Below are 15,101 nucleotides of genomic sequence, written 5' to 3' on the forward strand. Positions count from 1 at the left end.
TTGTCCATAACAGCTGGTCTCCTTTCACGCACCCATTGCTGGATCTCAGCGGGGCACTTGAAGTAAAACTGCTCTTTTAGGAGGACCTGGAGGATGGTCTCCAAGGTTAAGGCCTCCTCTGCCTCCAGCCAACGATGCCACAGATGTTTGAGTTTGTGGGCATACATCTTGAAAGACACTTCCTCATCACATGCTAAAGTACGGAACTGAGTCCTGTAAGTGTCTGGCATTACAGCATAATGTTCTAGAATAGTCTGTTTAATATCCGCATACTCACAGTTACACCGAGGGTCCATAGCTCTATAGGCTGCGGCAGCTCCACCCTCTAAGAACCCAACCAGATGCCGGACGCGCTCCCTTTCAGGGACTTCCATTAATCGACACTGATGCTCAAAGTCCTGGAAGAAGCCCTAAATGTCACCAGCAGCCTCATTAAACTGCTTGAAGTCTTTGCGGGACACTCTGGGATGTTCCCTCATGGTGGGTGCTGGGGTTACAGTCTGTCTGGAACCTCTAGCGGCTTCCACAGCGAGCTGCTTATCCAGCAATGCCATCTCCTCCATCCTGCGCTCCTTCTTTTTAGCTCCACGCATGACCCCCATCTTATATTCTATGGTGGTCTCCTCTCCCAGCAAGGCCATCTCCTCCTCGTACCACACAACCCACTGACTTTTTGGGGTATTTACCTCTGGCTGCCGTCTTTCTTCCGTTTGCTGGGAGGATCCTTCCTCAGCATCATTTTGTGAGCAAACTCCTTCCAACGCCTCAATCAGCTGCTCCTTGGAGAGTCCCTTGTAGCTGACTCCCAGTTCACGAGCCTTTGTTTGAAGGTTCACCGCAGTCCAGTTCTTGTACTCTGAGGTTCTGGTTCCAGCTGTTGATGGGCCGTTGTCCTCTATTCCTTCTGCTCTGATTCCACTGCTGCCACCAGTTTGTGATGGGGTGTACAGCAGAGCAAGGAGAGACAACAGGCCGAAGGATGATCCAACAGGTTTACTAACAGGAATACAGGAACAGCACACGACAAGTCCAAATAAAACAGATTCGGGGCACCTCCCGATAATCCAAAGTGGCAGATCACGATGTAATAGTCCTTTTCAGAGTCCCAGAAATCCCAAACAATCCACCTGGACGGCGAGATCTGTCCGCAGAATCCAATCTTGCTCCCTTCCTCTTCAAAGCTCAGCTCCCAACTGCACTTAGAAACAGGAGTGTATTGTCTGAGCTCGTTGGCCTGCCCCTCAAGGGTAGGGGTCTATATAATGGTTGAGCCCACTAGAAGATTCTAGAAGGTTGGCTCCGAGATGTCTACAGGTTTGTGTAGTTGGCATTATCCACTGCTTACGAAACAATGGGAAGTTCCCCTGGCTGTGTGGACAAGAGATAATTGCATTATGGGCCCAGAGACACAGGAGATGGGGGGAATTTATGGTTACTTACATCCCAAGACATTTCAAAGTGTTCAGTAAGTACAACCAAAGGAAAGTTACATCACATCCTGACATAGTATTACAGCAAATACAGTGAGAAGGTAAAATACATCACATGGCATCTTATACAAAAAATATGGGATGGAGAAAAGCACATACATCATGACAATCCCTTTCCCTCCCAACTTGTGTACGTACTAGGGACCTCTACAGGTCGCTGGTTAAGTGCACGCAGGCATGGCTGACAGGACTCAAGGCTCCTCTTGTCTGGACAGTCCATCTGCATTTTGGTGTTGGCTGCCTCTTCTATACTGTATGGTAAAGTTATAGGGCTGCAGAGCCAGGCTCCATCGTAATAAGCGTCAATTGTCCCCAGAGACTCTGTTCAGCCACGTGAGGGGATTGTGATCAGTAACAACAGTGAATTCTCGTCCATACAGATACGGCCGTAGTTTCCTAAGGGCCCACACTACAGCCAGACATTCTTTTTCAACAGTTGCCACTTCTCGGTCCAGCAGTTTCCGGCTGAGATAGGCGATGGGGTGCTCATCTCCAGCTGCATTCACCTGGCTGAGGACAGCTCCCAGTCCATAAGCAGAGGCATCCGTCTGCACAATGAATCTCCTCTTGTAGTCTGGAGCAGCCAGGACAGGATCACAGACCAGAGCGTCATTCAGCCGGTTAAAAGCCTCATGACAGGCTGGAGTCCAGATCACCAGCCGGGGCATTGTTTTCTTGGTCAGGTTGGTAAGAGGCTTGGCCACACTGCTGAAATGAGCAACAAATTTTCGGTAATAACTGGCAGTGCCCAGAAAAGCCATAACGTGTTTTTTAGTTTGGGGTACAGGCCAGTCTCTAATAGCCTGGATTTTGGCAGGCCTGGACGGAGCTTCCCTCCTCCCACTCTATGCCCTAGGTACTGGACTTCCCCATCCCCAATTGGCATTTATCGGGTCGTATGGTTAGGCTGGCTGCAAGAATCAGGTCCAGAATAACGGCTACTTGATTCAGATGTTCCTCCCACGTCTGGCTGAAGACGGCGATAACATCCAAGTAGGCATAAGCAAAGTCACCACATTCCCGGAGGATCTGGTCCGCCATTCTCTGGAAGGTGGCCGGGGCATTTTTCATTTCAAAAGGCATGCTTAGAAATTCATACAGACCAAAGGGGGTTATAAAAGCGGACCATTCTCTCCCTTCCTCCGTTAGAGGGATCTGCCAGTATCCCATATGGAGATCCAAGGTAGTGACATATCGGGACCCAGCCAGTCGGTCTAGAAGTTCGTCAATACGAGGCATTGGGTAAGGATTGCTGACGGTATGGTCGTTTAGTCGCCGATAGTCCACACAAAATCGAGTACTCCCATCCTTCTTGGGTACTAACACCACAGGGGAGGCCCAAGGGCTATGGGACGTCTGGATTACCCCAAGCTGTAACATCTCCTCCAGTTCGTGCTGCATGGTGTTTCAAACTGATTCAGGTACCCGGTAAGGAGCCTGTTGTATGGGACGGATGCCCTGAGTGTCCACATGATGTTGGGTGATGGTGGTTTGACCTGGTTGGGATGAGAAAGCAGCCCGTCTCTGTTGAAGCACTTCCAGCATCTGGATTTTCTGTAAGGAATCCAGGTGATCTCCCAGGGGAACCTGTTCCACAGTGGATGGGGCTCTCGCTGCTTCCACGAGATCAGGTAGAGAGTCCTCATCCTCTTGACCATCTTCTGAAGCCAACCGACAGCTTGCTATCATTGGAATGTTCCGGTCATGGTACTCCTTAATCATATTCACATGGACAGTCTTTTGTCTTAGCCCCTGATCATCTAAAGCAAGAAGGTAATTGGTATCATTCAGTTTCTGAGAACCCGGAAGGGACCCTCCCATGTGGTCTGCAGTTTATTCTGCCAATGGGGAACAATCATTAAGACTTGTTGTCCTTCTACAAACTCCAGATAGCGTGCTTTACGGTCATACCATGTCTTCTGTCTGGTTTGAGCAATACGCAAATGACTCTGGGCAAAACTAGCAAGTTGGGCCAGGGTTTCTCGCAGCTTTAGGACATAAGGGACAACAGGGGCTCCTGTATCTTAAACTTGCCCCTCCCAGTATTCCTTGAGCAGGGTTAAGGGTCCTCAGACCTTTCTTCCATAGCGTAGTTCAAAGGGGGAGAACCCAGTGGATTCCTGGGGAACTTCCCGATAGGCAAACAAGAGATGGGGTAGGTACTTCTCCCAGTCTGAATCTCGGTCCGTGAAGGCCCTCAGCATATTCTTCAGAGTGCCATTGAATTGTTCACAAAGTCCATTTGTTTGGGGAAGATACGGGGTCGTTCGGATCGCTCGTACTCCACAGGTGCGCCACAGACACTGGACCAGCTCTGACATGAACTGGGAACCTTGGTCCAACAAGATCTCACTGGGGAATCCTATTCTGGTAAAAATAATAACCAAGGCCTTGGCCACCTTGGCTGCAGAAATACTTGACAAGGCCACGGCTTCTGGATATCGGGTGGCATAGTCCACAACAGTGAGAATGTACTGCTTTCCAGATTTAATTGGTTTAGCCAGAGGTCCAATGATATCAACAGCTATTCTTTGAAAGGGTTCTTCTATTATAGGGAGCGGTTGCAGGGGTGCCTTTGGGTGATCTCCGGGTTGCCCTCTACGCTGACATATGTCACAAGTTCGGCAGAAATGCGCCACTGCTTGGGAAATCCCCGGCCAATAAAAAGTTTGAGTCAATCGTCTCTCGGTGCGGATTTTGCCTTGATGGCCAGCAGTAGGAATGTCATGAGCCAAGTGTAATAGGGGAATTCTGTACTTCTGAGGAACAATCCGCTGTTTGCTATAAATCCAGGGCTTGTCTAGGGAGTCGGCATTGGTAACTCGATACAGGAGTCCATTTTCTCTGATAATTGTTTCTCTGTTCTCCCCTAGCTGCCCTATTTCAGCTTGAGCTCTAAAACTAGCAAGGGTGGGGTCAGTCTCTACTTCTTGTCTGAACTGAACTTTATCCCAAGTAACAATCATTTTATCCCACAAGAAGAATCACTCACTGGCTGTAATGGCAGTTCTGGTGGCCTCATTTCCATGGATGGGTTGTACACGTCCGCATGGGCTGCTCTCTTGGCTTGACTTCTTGTTACCACACCGACAAAGTGGCAATGAAGATTCCCCACATCAGGCACAGAATCCAGTTTTTCTCCTGGTGAAGGAGTCTGTAGATAATGAACAGGCAAAGGCGGTCTGTAGCTGTTCTGCCTCCGAACACCTGGACATTGGAATTGCATGTGCCCAGGCTGCCCACATCCATAACATCTGCGCTCTTGGATTCTTCCTCCACGTCATATTTCCAAAGCTGGAGCAGGAGTAATGCGAGGCACAGTCACACGAAGGTCCCCATGAGTTGATGGTCTAGGGTGATGGTGAAAATTGGGGCCAGAAGGACCAAGGGCCGCCAGCGTTGGGGGGCTGCTGTTTTTTTTCTCGCTGAGTAGTAGTTTTTTCCACTGAGGCTTGATGGTGAGAGCCTCATCAGCTAGAGCTGCAGCTTCCTCCACAGTGGCTGGTCTCCTTTCACACACCCATTGCTGGATCTCAGCGGGGCACTTGAAGTAAAACTGCTCTTTTAGGAGGACCTGGAGGATGGTCTCCAAGGTTAAGGCCTCCTATGCCTCCAGTCAACGATGCCACAGATGTTTGAGTTTGTGGGCATACATCTTGAAAGACACTTCCTCATCACATGCTAAAGTACGGAACTGAGTCCTGTAAGTGTCTGGCATTACAGCATAATGTTCTAGAATAGTCTGTTTAATATCCGCATACTCACAGTTACACCGAGGGTCCATAGCTCTATAGGCTGCGGCAGCTCCACCCTCTAAGAGCCCAACCAGATGCCGGACGCGCTCCCTTTCAGGGACTTCCATTAATCGACACTGATGCTCAAAGTCCTGGAAGAAGCCCTGAATGTCACCAGCAGCCTCATTAAACTGCTTGAAGTCTTTGCGGGACACTCTGGGAAGTTCCCTCACGGTGCGTGCTGGGGTTACAGTCTGTCTGGAACCTCTAGCGGCTTCCACAGCGAGCTGCTTATCCAGCAATGCCATCTCCTCCATCCTGCGCTCCTTCTCTTTAGCTCCACGCATGACCTCCATCTTATATTCTATAGTGGTCTCCTCTACCAGCAAGGCCATCTCTTCCTCGTACCACACAACCCACTGACTTTTTGGGGTATTTACCTCCGGCTGCCATCTTTCTTCCGTTTGCTGGGAGGATCCTTCCTCAGCATCATTTTGTGAGCAAACTCCTTCCAATGCCTCAATCAGCTGCTCCTTGGAGAGTCCCTTGTAGCTGATTCCCAGTTCACGGGCCTTTGTTTGAAGGTTCAATGCGGTCCAGTTCTTGTACCCTGAGGTTCTGGTTCCAGCTGTTGATGGGCCATTGTCCTCCATTCCTTCTGCTCTGATCCCACTGCTTCCACCAGTTTGTGATGGGGTGTACAGCAGAGCAAGGAGAGACAACAGGCCGAGGGATGATCCAACAGGTTTACTAACAGGAATACAGGAACAGCACACGACAAGTCCAAATAAAACAGATTCGGGGCACCTCCCGATAATCCAAAGTGCCAGATCACGAAGTAATAGTCCTTTTCAGAGTCCCAGAAATCCCAAACAATCCACCTGGACGGCGAGATCTGTCCGCAGAATCCGATCTCGCTCCCTTCTTCTTCAAAGCTCAGCTCCCAACTGCACTTACAAAAAGGAGTGTATTGTCTGAGCTCGTGGGCCCGCCCCTCAAGGGAAGGGGTCTATACAATGGTTGGGCCCACTAGAAGATTCTAGAAGGTTGGCTCCGAGATGTCTACAGGTTTGTGTAGTTGGCATTATCCACTGCTTACGAAACAATGGGAAGTTCCCCTGGCTGTGTGGACAAGAGATAATTGCATTATGGGCCCAGAGACACAGGAGATGGGGGGAAGGTATGGTTACTTACATCCCAAGACATTTAAAAGTGTTCAGTAAGTACAACCAAAGGAAAGTTACATCACATCCTGACATAGTATTACAGCAAATACAGTGAGAAGGTAAAATACATCACATGGCATCTTATACAAAATATATGGGATGGAGAAAAGCGCATACATCATGACAATCGATCTAACCCTAACCCTAACCTTAAACCAGGACTCATCCCTAATCCTCACCTCTGGCCTAACCAAAACTTAAACCTTAAATACTGTGATAACCTAACTTTAACTGCTGGAATAACCCTATTTCTAGCTCCTGGTCTGACCCTAACTCCTGTTTTAACTCTATTCCTAACCCATGGTGTAACCCTAACCCTAGCCTTAACCCAGGACTCAACCCTAATCCTCACCTCTGGCCTAACCCAAAACCTAAACCTTAAATTCTGGGATAAGCTAACTTTAACTGCTGGACTAACCCTATTTCTAGCTCCTGGGCTTACCCTAACTCCGGTTTTAACTCTATTCCTAACCCATGGTCTAACCCTAACCCTTGCCTTAACCCAGGACCCAACCCTAATCCTTACCTCTGGCTTAACCTAAACCTTAAATTCTGGCTTAACCCAAGTTTAACTGCTGGACTAACCCTATTTCTAGCCCCTGGTCTGACCCCAATTCCTGTTTTAACTCTATTCCTAACCCATGGTCTAACCCTATCCCTTGCCTTAACCCAGGACCCAACCCTAATCCTCACCTCTGACTTAACCTAAACCTTAAATTCTGGGGTAACCTAACTTTAACTGCTGGACTAACCCTATTTCTAGCGTTTGGTCTGATCCTAACTCCTGTTTTAACTCTATTACTAACCCATGGTCTAACCCTAACCCTAGCCTTAACCCATGACCCAACCCTAATCCTAACCTCTGGCTTAACCTAAACCTTAAATTCTGGCTTAACCTAAGTTTAACTGCTAGACTAACCCTATTTCTAGTCCCTGGTCTGACCCTAACTCCAGCTTTAACTCTATTCCTAACCCATATTGTAACCCTAACTCTAACCTTAACCCAGGACTCAACCCTAATCCTCACCTCTGGCCTAACCCTAACCTAAACCTTAAATTCTGGGATAACGTAACTTTAACTGCTGAACTAACCCTATTTCTAGCCCCTGGTCTGACCCCAACTCCTGTTTTAACTCTATTACTAACCCATGGTCTAACCCTAACCCTAGCCTTAACCCATGACCCAACCCTAATCCTCACCTCTGGCTTAACCTAAACCTTAAATTCTGGCTTAACCTAAGTTTAACTGCTGGACTAACCCTATTTCTAGCCCCTGGTCTGACCCTAACTCCAGCTATAACTCTATTCCTAACCCATATTGTAACCCTAACCCTAACCTTAACCCAGGACTCAACCCTAATCCTCACGTCTGGCCTAACCCAAGCCTAAACCTTAAATTCTGCGATAACGTAACTTTAACTGCTGAACTAACCCTATTTCTAGCCCCTGGTCTGACCCTAACTCCTGTTTTAACTCTATTACTAACCCATGGTCTAACCCTAACACTAACCTTAACCCATGACCCAACCCTAATCCTCACCTCAGCCTTAACCTAAACCTTAAATTCTGGATTATCCTAAGTTTAACTGCTGGACTAACCCTAATTCTAGCACTTAATCTGACCCTAACTCCTGCTTTAACTCTATTCCTAACCCATCGTGTAACCCCAATCCTACCATAACGCAGGACCCAACCCTAATCTCAACCTCTGGCTTTACCTAAACCTTAAATTATGGCTTATCCTAAGTTTAACTGCTGGACCAACCCTATTTCTAACCCCTGGTCTGACCATAACTCCAACTTTAACTCTATTCCTAACCCATGGTGTACCCTAACCCTAGCCTTAACCCAGGACTCAACCCTAATCCTCACCTCTGGCCTAACTTAAACCTTACATTCTGGGATAACCTAACTTTAACTGCTGGACTACTCCTATTTCTAGCCCCTGGTCTGACCCTAACTCCTGTTTTAACTCTATTATAACCCATGGTCTAACCCTAACCCTAGCCTTAACCCATGACCCAGCCCTAATCCTCACCTATGGCTTAACCTAAACCTTAAATTCTGGCTTAACCTAAGTTTAACTGCTGGACTAAACCTATTTCTAGCCCCTGGTCTGACCCTAACTCCTGTTTTAACTCTATTCCTAACCCATGGTGTAACCCTAACCCTAGCCTTAACCCAGGACTCAACCCTAATCCTCACCTCTGACCTAACCCAACCCTAAACCTTAAATTCTGGGATAAGCTAACTTTAACTGCTGGACTAACCCTATTTCTAGCTCCTGGGCTTACCCTAACTACTGTTTTAACTCTATTCCTAACCCATGGTCTAACCCTAACCATTGCCTTAACCCAGGACCCAACCCTAATCCTCACCTCTGACTTAACCTAAACCTTAAATTCTGGCTTAACCTAAGTTTAACTGCTGGACTAACCCTATTTCTAGTCCCTGGTCTGACCCTAACTCCTGCTTTAACTCTATTCCTAACCCATATTGTAACCCTAACTCTAACCTTAACCCAGGACTCAACCCTAATCCTCACCTCTGGCCTAACCCAAACCTAAACCTTAAATTCTGGGATAACCTAATCTTAACTGCTGGACTAACTCTATTTCTAGCTCCTGGTCTGACTCTAACTCCTGTTTTAACTCTATTCCTAACCCATGGTCTAACCCTAACCCTTGCCTTAACCCAGGACCCAACCCTAATCTTCACGTCTTACTTAACCTAAACCTTAAATTCTGAGAAAACTTAACTTTAACTGCTGGACTAACCCTATTTCTAGCCCTTGGTCTGATCCTAACTCCTATTTTAACTCTATTACTAACCCATGGTCTAACCCTAACCCTAGCCTTAACCCAAGACCCAACCCTAATCCTAACCTCTGGCTTAAGCTAAACCTTAAATTCTGGCTTAACCTAAGTTTAACTGCTGGACTAACCCTATTTCTAGTCCCTGGTCTGACCCTAACTCCTGCTTTATTTCTATTCCTAACCCATATTGTAACCCTAACCCTAACCCAGGACTCAACCCTAATCCTCACGTCTGGCCTAACCCAAACCTAAACCTTCAATTCTGCGATAACGTAACTTTTACTGCTGAACTAACCCTATTTCTAGCCCCTGGTCTGACCCTAACTCCGGTTTCAACTCTATTACTAACCCATTGTCTAACCCTAACCCTAGCCTTAACCCATGACCTAACCCTAATCCTCACCTCTGGCTTAACCTAAACCTTAAATTCTGGTTTAACCTAAGTTTAACTGCTGGACTAACCCTATTTCTAGCCCCTGGTCTGACCCTAACTCCTGCTTTAACGCTATTCCTAAGCCATGGTGTAACCCTAACCCTAGCCTTAACCCAGGACTCAACCATAATCCTCACCTCTGGCCTAACCCAAACCTAAACCTTAAATTCTGGGATAATCTAACTTTAACTGCTGAACTATCCCTATTTCTAGCCCCTGGTCTGACCCTAACTCCTGTTTTAACTCTATTACTAACCCATGGTCTAACCCTAACACTAGCCTTAACCCATGACCCAACCCTAATCCTCACCTCTGGCTTAACCTAAACCTTAAATTCTGGATTAACCTAAGTTTAACTGCTGGACTAACCATAATTCTAGCACTTAATGTGACCCTAACTCCTGCTTTAACTCTATTCCTAACCCATGGTGTAACCCCAATCCTACCCTTAACCCAGGACCCAACCCTTATCCTAACCTCTGGCTTTACCTAAACCTTAAATTATGGCTTATCCTAAGTTTAACTGCTGGACCAACCCTATTTCTAACCCCTGGTCTGACCATAACTCCTACTTTAACTCTATTCCTAACCCATGGTGTACCCTAAGCTTAGCCTTAACCCAGGACTCAACCCTAATCCTCACCTCTGGCCTAACCTAAACCTTAAATTCTGGGATAACCTAACTTTAACTGCTGGACTACTCCTATTTCTAGCTCCTGGTCTGACCCTAACTCCTGTTTTAACTATCTTACTAACCCATGGTCTAACACTAACCCTAGCATTAACCCATGACCCAACCCTAATCTTCTCCTCTGGCTTAACCTAAACCTTAAATTCTGGCTTAAAATAAGTTTAACTGCTGGACTAACCCTATTTCTAGCCCCTGGTCTGACCCTAATTCCTGCTTTAACTCTATTCCTAACCCATGGTCTAACCCTAACCCTAGCCTTAACCCAGGACTCAACGCTAATCTTTACCTCTGGCCTAACCCAAACCTAAACCTTAAATTCTGGCTTAACCCAAGTTTAACTGCTGGACTAACCCTATTTCTAGACGCTGGTCTGACCTCATCTCCTGTTTTAACTCTATTACTAACCCATGGTCTAACCCTAAACATAGCCGTAACCCATGACGCAACCCAAAATCCTCACCTCTAGCTTAACCTAAACCTTAAATACTGTGATAACCTAACTTTAACTGCTGGACTAACCCTATTTCTAGCTCCTGGTCTGACCCTAACTCCTGTTTTAACTCTATTCCTAACCCATGGTGTAACCCTAACCCTAGCCTTAACCCAGGACTCAACCCTAATCCTCACCTCTGGCCTAACCCAAACCTAAACCTTAAATTCTGGGATAAGCTAACTTTAACTGCTGGACTAACCCTATTTCTAGCTCCTGGGCTTACCCTAACTCCTGTTTTAACTCTATTCCTAACCCATGGTCTAACCCTAACCATTGCCTTAATCCAGGACCCAACCCTAATCCTCACCTCTGACTTAACCTAAACCTTAAATTCTGGGAGAACCTAACTTTAACTGGTGGACTAACCCTATTTCTAGCCTTTGGTCTGATCCTAACTCCTGTTTTAAATCTATTACTAACCCATGGTATAACCCTAACCCTAGCCTTAACCCATGACCCAACCCTAATCCTAACCTCTGGCTTAACCTAAACCTTAAATTCTGGCTTAACCTAAGTTTAACTGCTGGACTAACCCTATTTCTAGTCCCTGGTCTGACCCTAACTCCTCCTTTAACTCCATTCCTAACCCATATTGTAACCCTAACTCTAACCTTAACCCAGGACTCAACCCTAATCCTCACCTCTGGCCTAACCCAAACCTAAACCTGAAATTCTGGACTAACGTAACTTTAACTGCTGAACTAACCCTATTTCTATCCCCTGGTCTGACCCTAACTCCTGTTTTAACTCTATTACTAACCCATGGTCTAACCCTAACCCTAGCCTTAACCCATGACCCAACCCTAATCCTCACCTCTGGCTTAACCTAAACCTTAAATTCTGGCTTAACCTAAGTTTAACTGCTGGACTATCCCTATTTCTAGCCCCTGGTCTGACCCTAACTCCTGCTTTAACTCTATTCCTAACCCATGGTGTAACTCTAACCCTAGCCTTAACCCAGGACTCAACCCTAATCCTCACCTCTGGCCTAACCCAAACCTAAACCTTAAATTCTGGGATAACCTAACTTTAACTGCTGGACTAACTCTATTTCAACATAGGAAAACCACTTACAGATTTTCATTATTTAGAACTTATATTGCAGACTCAAACAATCACATTAAACACAAAGAAAAAAGGGGGAGTCTTGAATGCAACCATGTATTTTTGCAAATATCAAAAACTATGTTTTTATTAAGAATAAAAAGAGCAATTTACAACCATCATAAAAAAGCACATGTAAGATCTCAAACAATGAGTCATGGTCCAAGAAAAGACAGGTTCACACATTATGCGGCAGGAAAAATTCCCATTGAATCAAACAAATCCCATAATTTTTTAATTTTATTCTCAACATGTGTTGTAAATTTCCTGGCTTCCAGTTATGTTGATTACAATAGAGGCTATTTAGATCATTAATGTGCAACAAGAATAACTGGTATATTTAATGTTTCAGTATTTTTGCACACAAGAGGTTAATGAACCATTTTGTTTTAGACCCATTCACACTAGTTTGTGGATCAATAAACACCTGTGCTTACTAACAGCACTTGGCAGTTGAACAGCAGTAGTATTCTATATAAATTGGTGATTTTAAATCATGATCGTTACTGCATTTTTATTTAACTGCTGCCGCTCAAACACCAGTACAAAGCAAAGGGTTGCTCCTTCATTACCATAACACTGGTTCACCTAAATGTGCTAACAACCCTTAGCAGTTTAGACAGTGAGAGTATAATCAGCTAGCAGATTTGCATATTGATAGTTACTGCAATTTTATTTATCTACTGTCGTTCGGGCACCTGTGGGAAGCAAACAGTTACTCCATGCATTAAACTCAAGTGACAGTCCTGCCAACAAGCAAACAGGTGCTCCACTAAATCAATCTAAATACACTGTGGATGGAATTCTAACATCTCCCATAAGGACCTGTGGATCAACGATCCATATCTAGCTGTGGCGCCCCTGACCTGGTCAGGCACCACTGAGTACTGCACCCATGCTGGGGACAGTACAACACAGGTAATCCAGAAGGCTGACCGAGGTGTGACTACACAGGCGCATAGTGATCAGGTCTCACACATGTACCTTTGGGAGGACCCCTGGGGATCCCAGGAGGGGGCGAAGCCGGTGCGAAGCCTCCATCTCCACTCAAGGGGTGTGGTAGAGAGCCTGCTTGCTAGGTGACGTAGGCAAGAACAGGAGAGGAGGGAACAGTGAGTCAGTTTAGTGTGCAGCTCAGGGAAAGCAGACGTGAGGAGCAGACCCTGGAGCTGTTGCAGTCTAACAGCGTCCGCGCAGTGACTACCGACGGGGGAGAACGGTCACCTGGTAGTGCTGCCCCAAATCCACACACAGCTAAAGAGAGAGCAACGGAGTGGAAAGTAAGGAGACTGTCAGGGAGTTACCAGGCCCAAACGGGTAGCAGGTCCCAGTGCAGGGATAGATTCACCTTTCCTTGCCAAACCTGCATGCAGGGGCACTTTACACCCCCAAGACAACACCACAGAGTCCGCAGCCACGTAGCCACAGTTAGGGCCCATAGTTCACAGGAGGCAAGCAGCTGGAGTGATCTGGTCCAGGCTACAAGCAAACGGGCCAAAAACGAGGGGAGCAGCTACTTCCCTGGGTGACCCCCATAGGGACGAAAAGTCGGGGTTACCACAAACCACAGAAGGGCTAAGGAAGGCGAGTCGGTAGCCACCCTCATCAGTCAGCCTGAAGGATACCTGGTTCCAGCCTGGTTCATCCCAGCTACGCCCGGGTTACTCACCCTGCCATCTTCAGTGAGTAAAACCCCTGAAAGACATTCTGCTTGTGTTGAGTTATTCTGCGCCTTGTGGTTCTACACACCTACACAGGTCCCTGGGGCTTGCCTCACTCTCAGGAGGCTATTACAACTGACTGCACCCACCATCAGCCCCAGGCCTCCCTTAATCTGCAGTGGCGGTCTCCACTGACCGCAATTCTGAGAGTGGCGTCACGACAATCCTAAAAGAAGGTTTCCTACCTGTGACCAGACTGTTCCATCCACGTGGAGTCCCTGAAGGTAATGCACCGACACAACACTTGTGGGGCTTCACATAGCCAAATCTCATAGCCTGCAAATTTCTATAACTTGATTCTTATTTACCCATGTCATATATGCAGTAATTCAGTGCGACCTCATATGCCTCCAATGCGCATTTCGCATTCACAGCTTCATCAGGGAATGGCACAGAAGCTGATTCCACTGCCGTCATTCATATAGCCCGCCTCAGGTGTTATAACCAATGGTGATGCGTTGTTAGGCGCATGCACGGTGATGTCCCATTATCCCCGTGGGCCGCAGCTCCTCTCCTGATGCCGCACGGGCGCTGTGATATCTGATGTATCCAACACGCATGCGACGCCGCCAGACAGCAGCAGCATCCACAGGGGGCAGAGGAGAGCGCCGGGCACGCGTGCAACACCACCAGGGTTTTGCGATAATTAACCCTTCATTGCAAAATTTAAATACGTTACCAGTACATAATAAGTCATCTGAAGCCTATATGGAATATGCATTCTTTGCTATCATGCACTTATCTTCACTTATTCATTAGAAAACATATTATAATGCATTAAAGTACATATATACACACATACATGTACATACATACATACACACATACATACACATTATATATATATATATATATATATATATATATACATATACATACATACATATATATACCTACACATATATACACATATACACACACACACACATACACACACACACATACATACACACCTATATATACCTGCTCCCATGTGCCAAAGTGTGCCTATAGATGTACTGCATATAAATAATCATGTATCATCATCAATGCATTAAGAGCATATATAAAAAGCATATATAAAATTTCTATTTCTAGCTCCTGGTCTGACTCTAACTCCTGTTTTAACTCTATTCCTAACCCATGGTCTAACCATTGCCTAAATCCAGGACCCAACCCTAATCCGCACCTCTTACTTAACCTAAACCTTAAATTCTGAGATAACCTAATTTTAACTGCTAAACTAACCCTATTTCTAGCCCTTGGTCTGATCCTAACTCCTGTTTTAACTCTATTACTAACCCATGGTCTAACCCTAACCCTAGCCTTAACCCATGACCCAACCCTAATCCTAACCTCTGGCTTAACCTAAACCTTAAATTCTGGCTTAACCTAAGTTTAACTGCTGGACTAA

This window comes from Anomaloglossus baeobatrachus, chromosome 3 (genome assembly GCF_048569485.1).
Source record: "Anomaloglossus baeobatrachus isolate aAnoBae1 chromosome 3, aAnoBae1.hap1, whole genome shotgun sequence".
NCBI classification, from domain to species: domain Eukaryota; kingdom Metazoa; phylum Chordata; class Amphibia; order Anura; family Aromobatidae; genus Anomaloglossus; species Anomaloglossus baeobatrachus.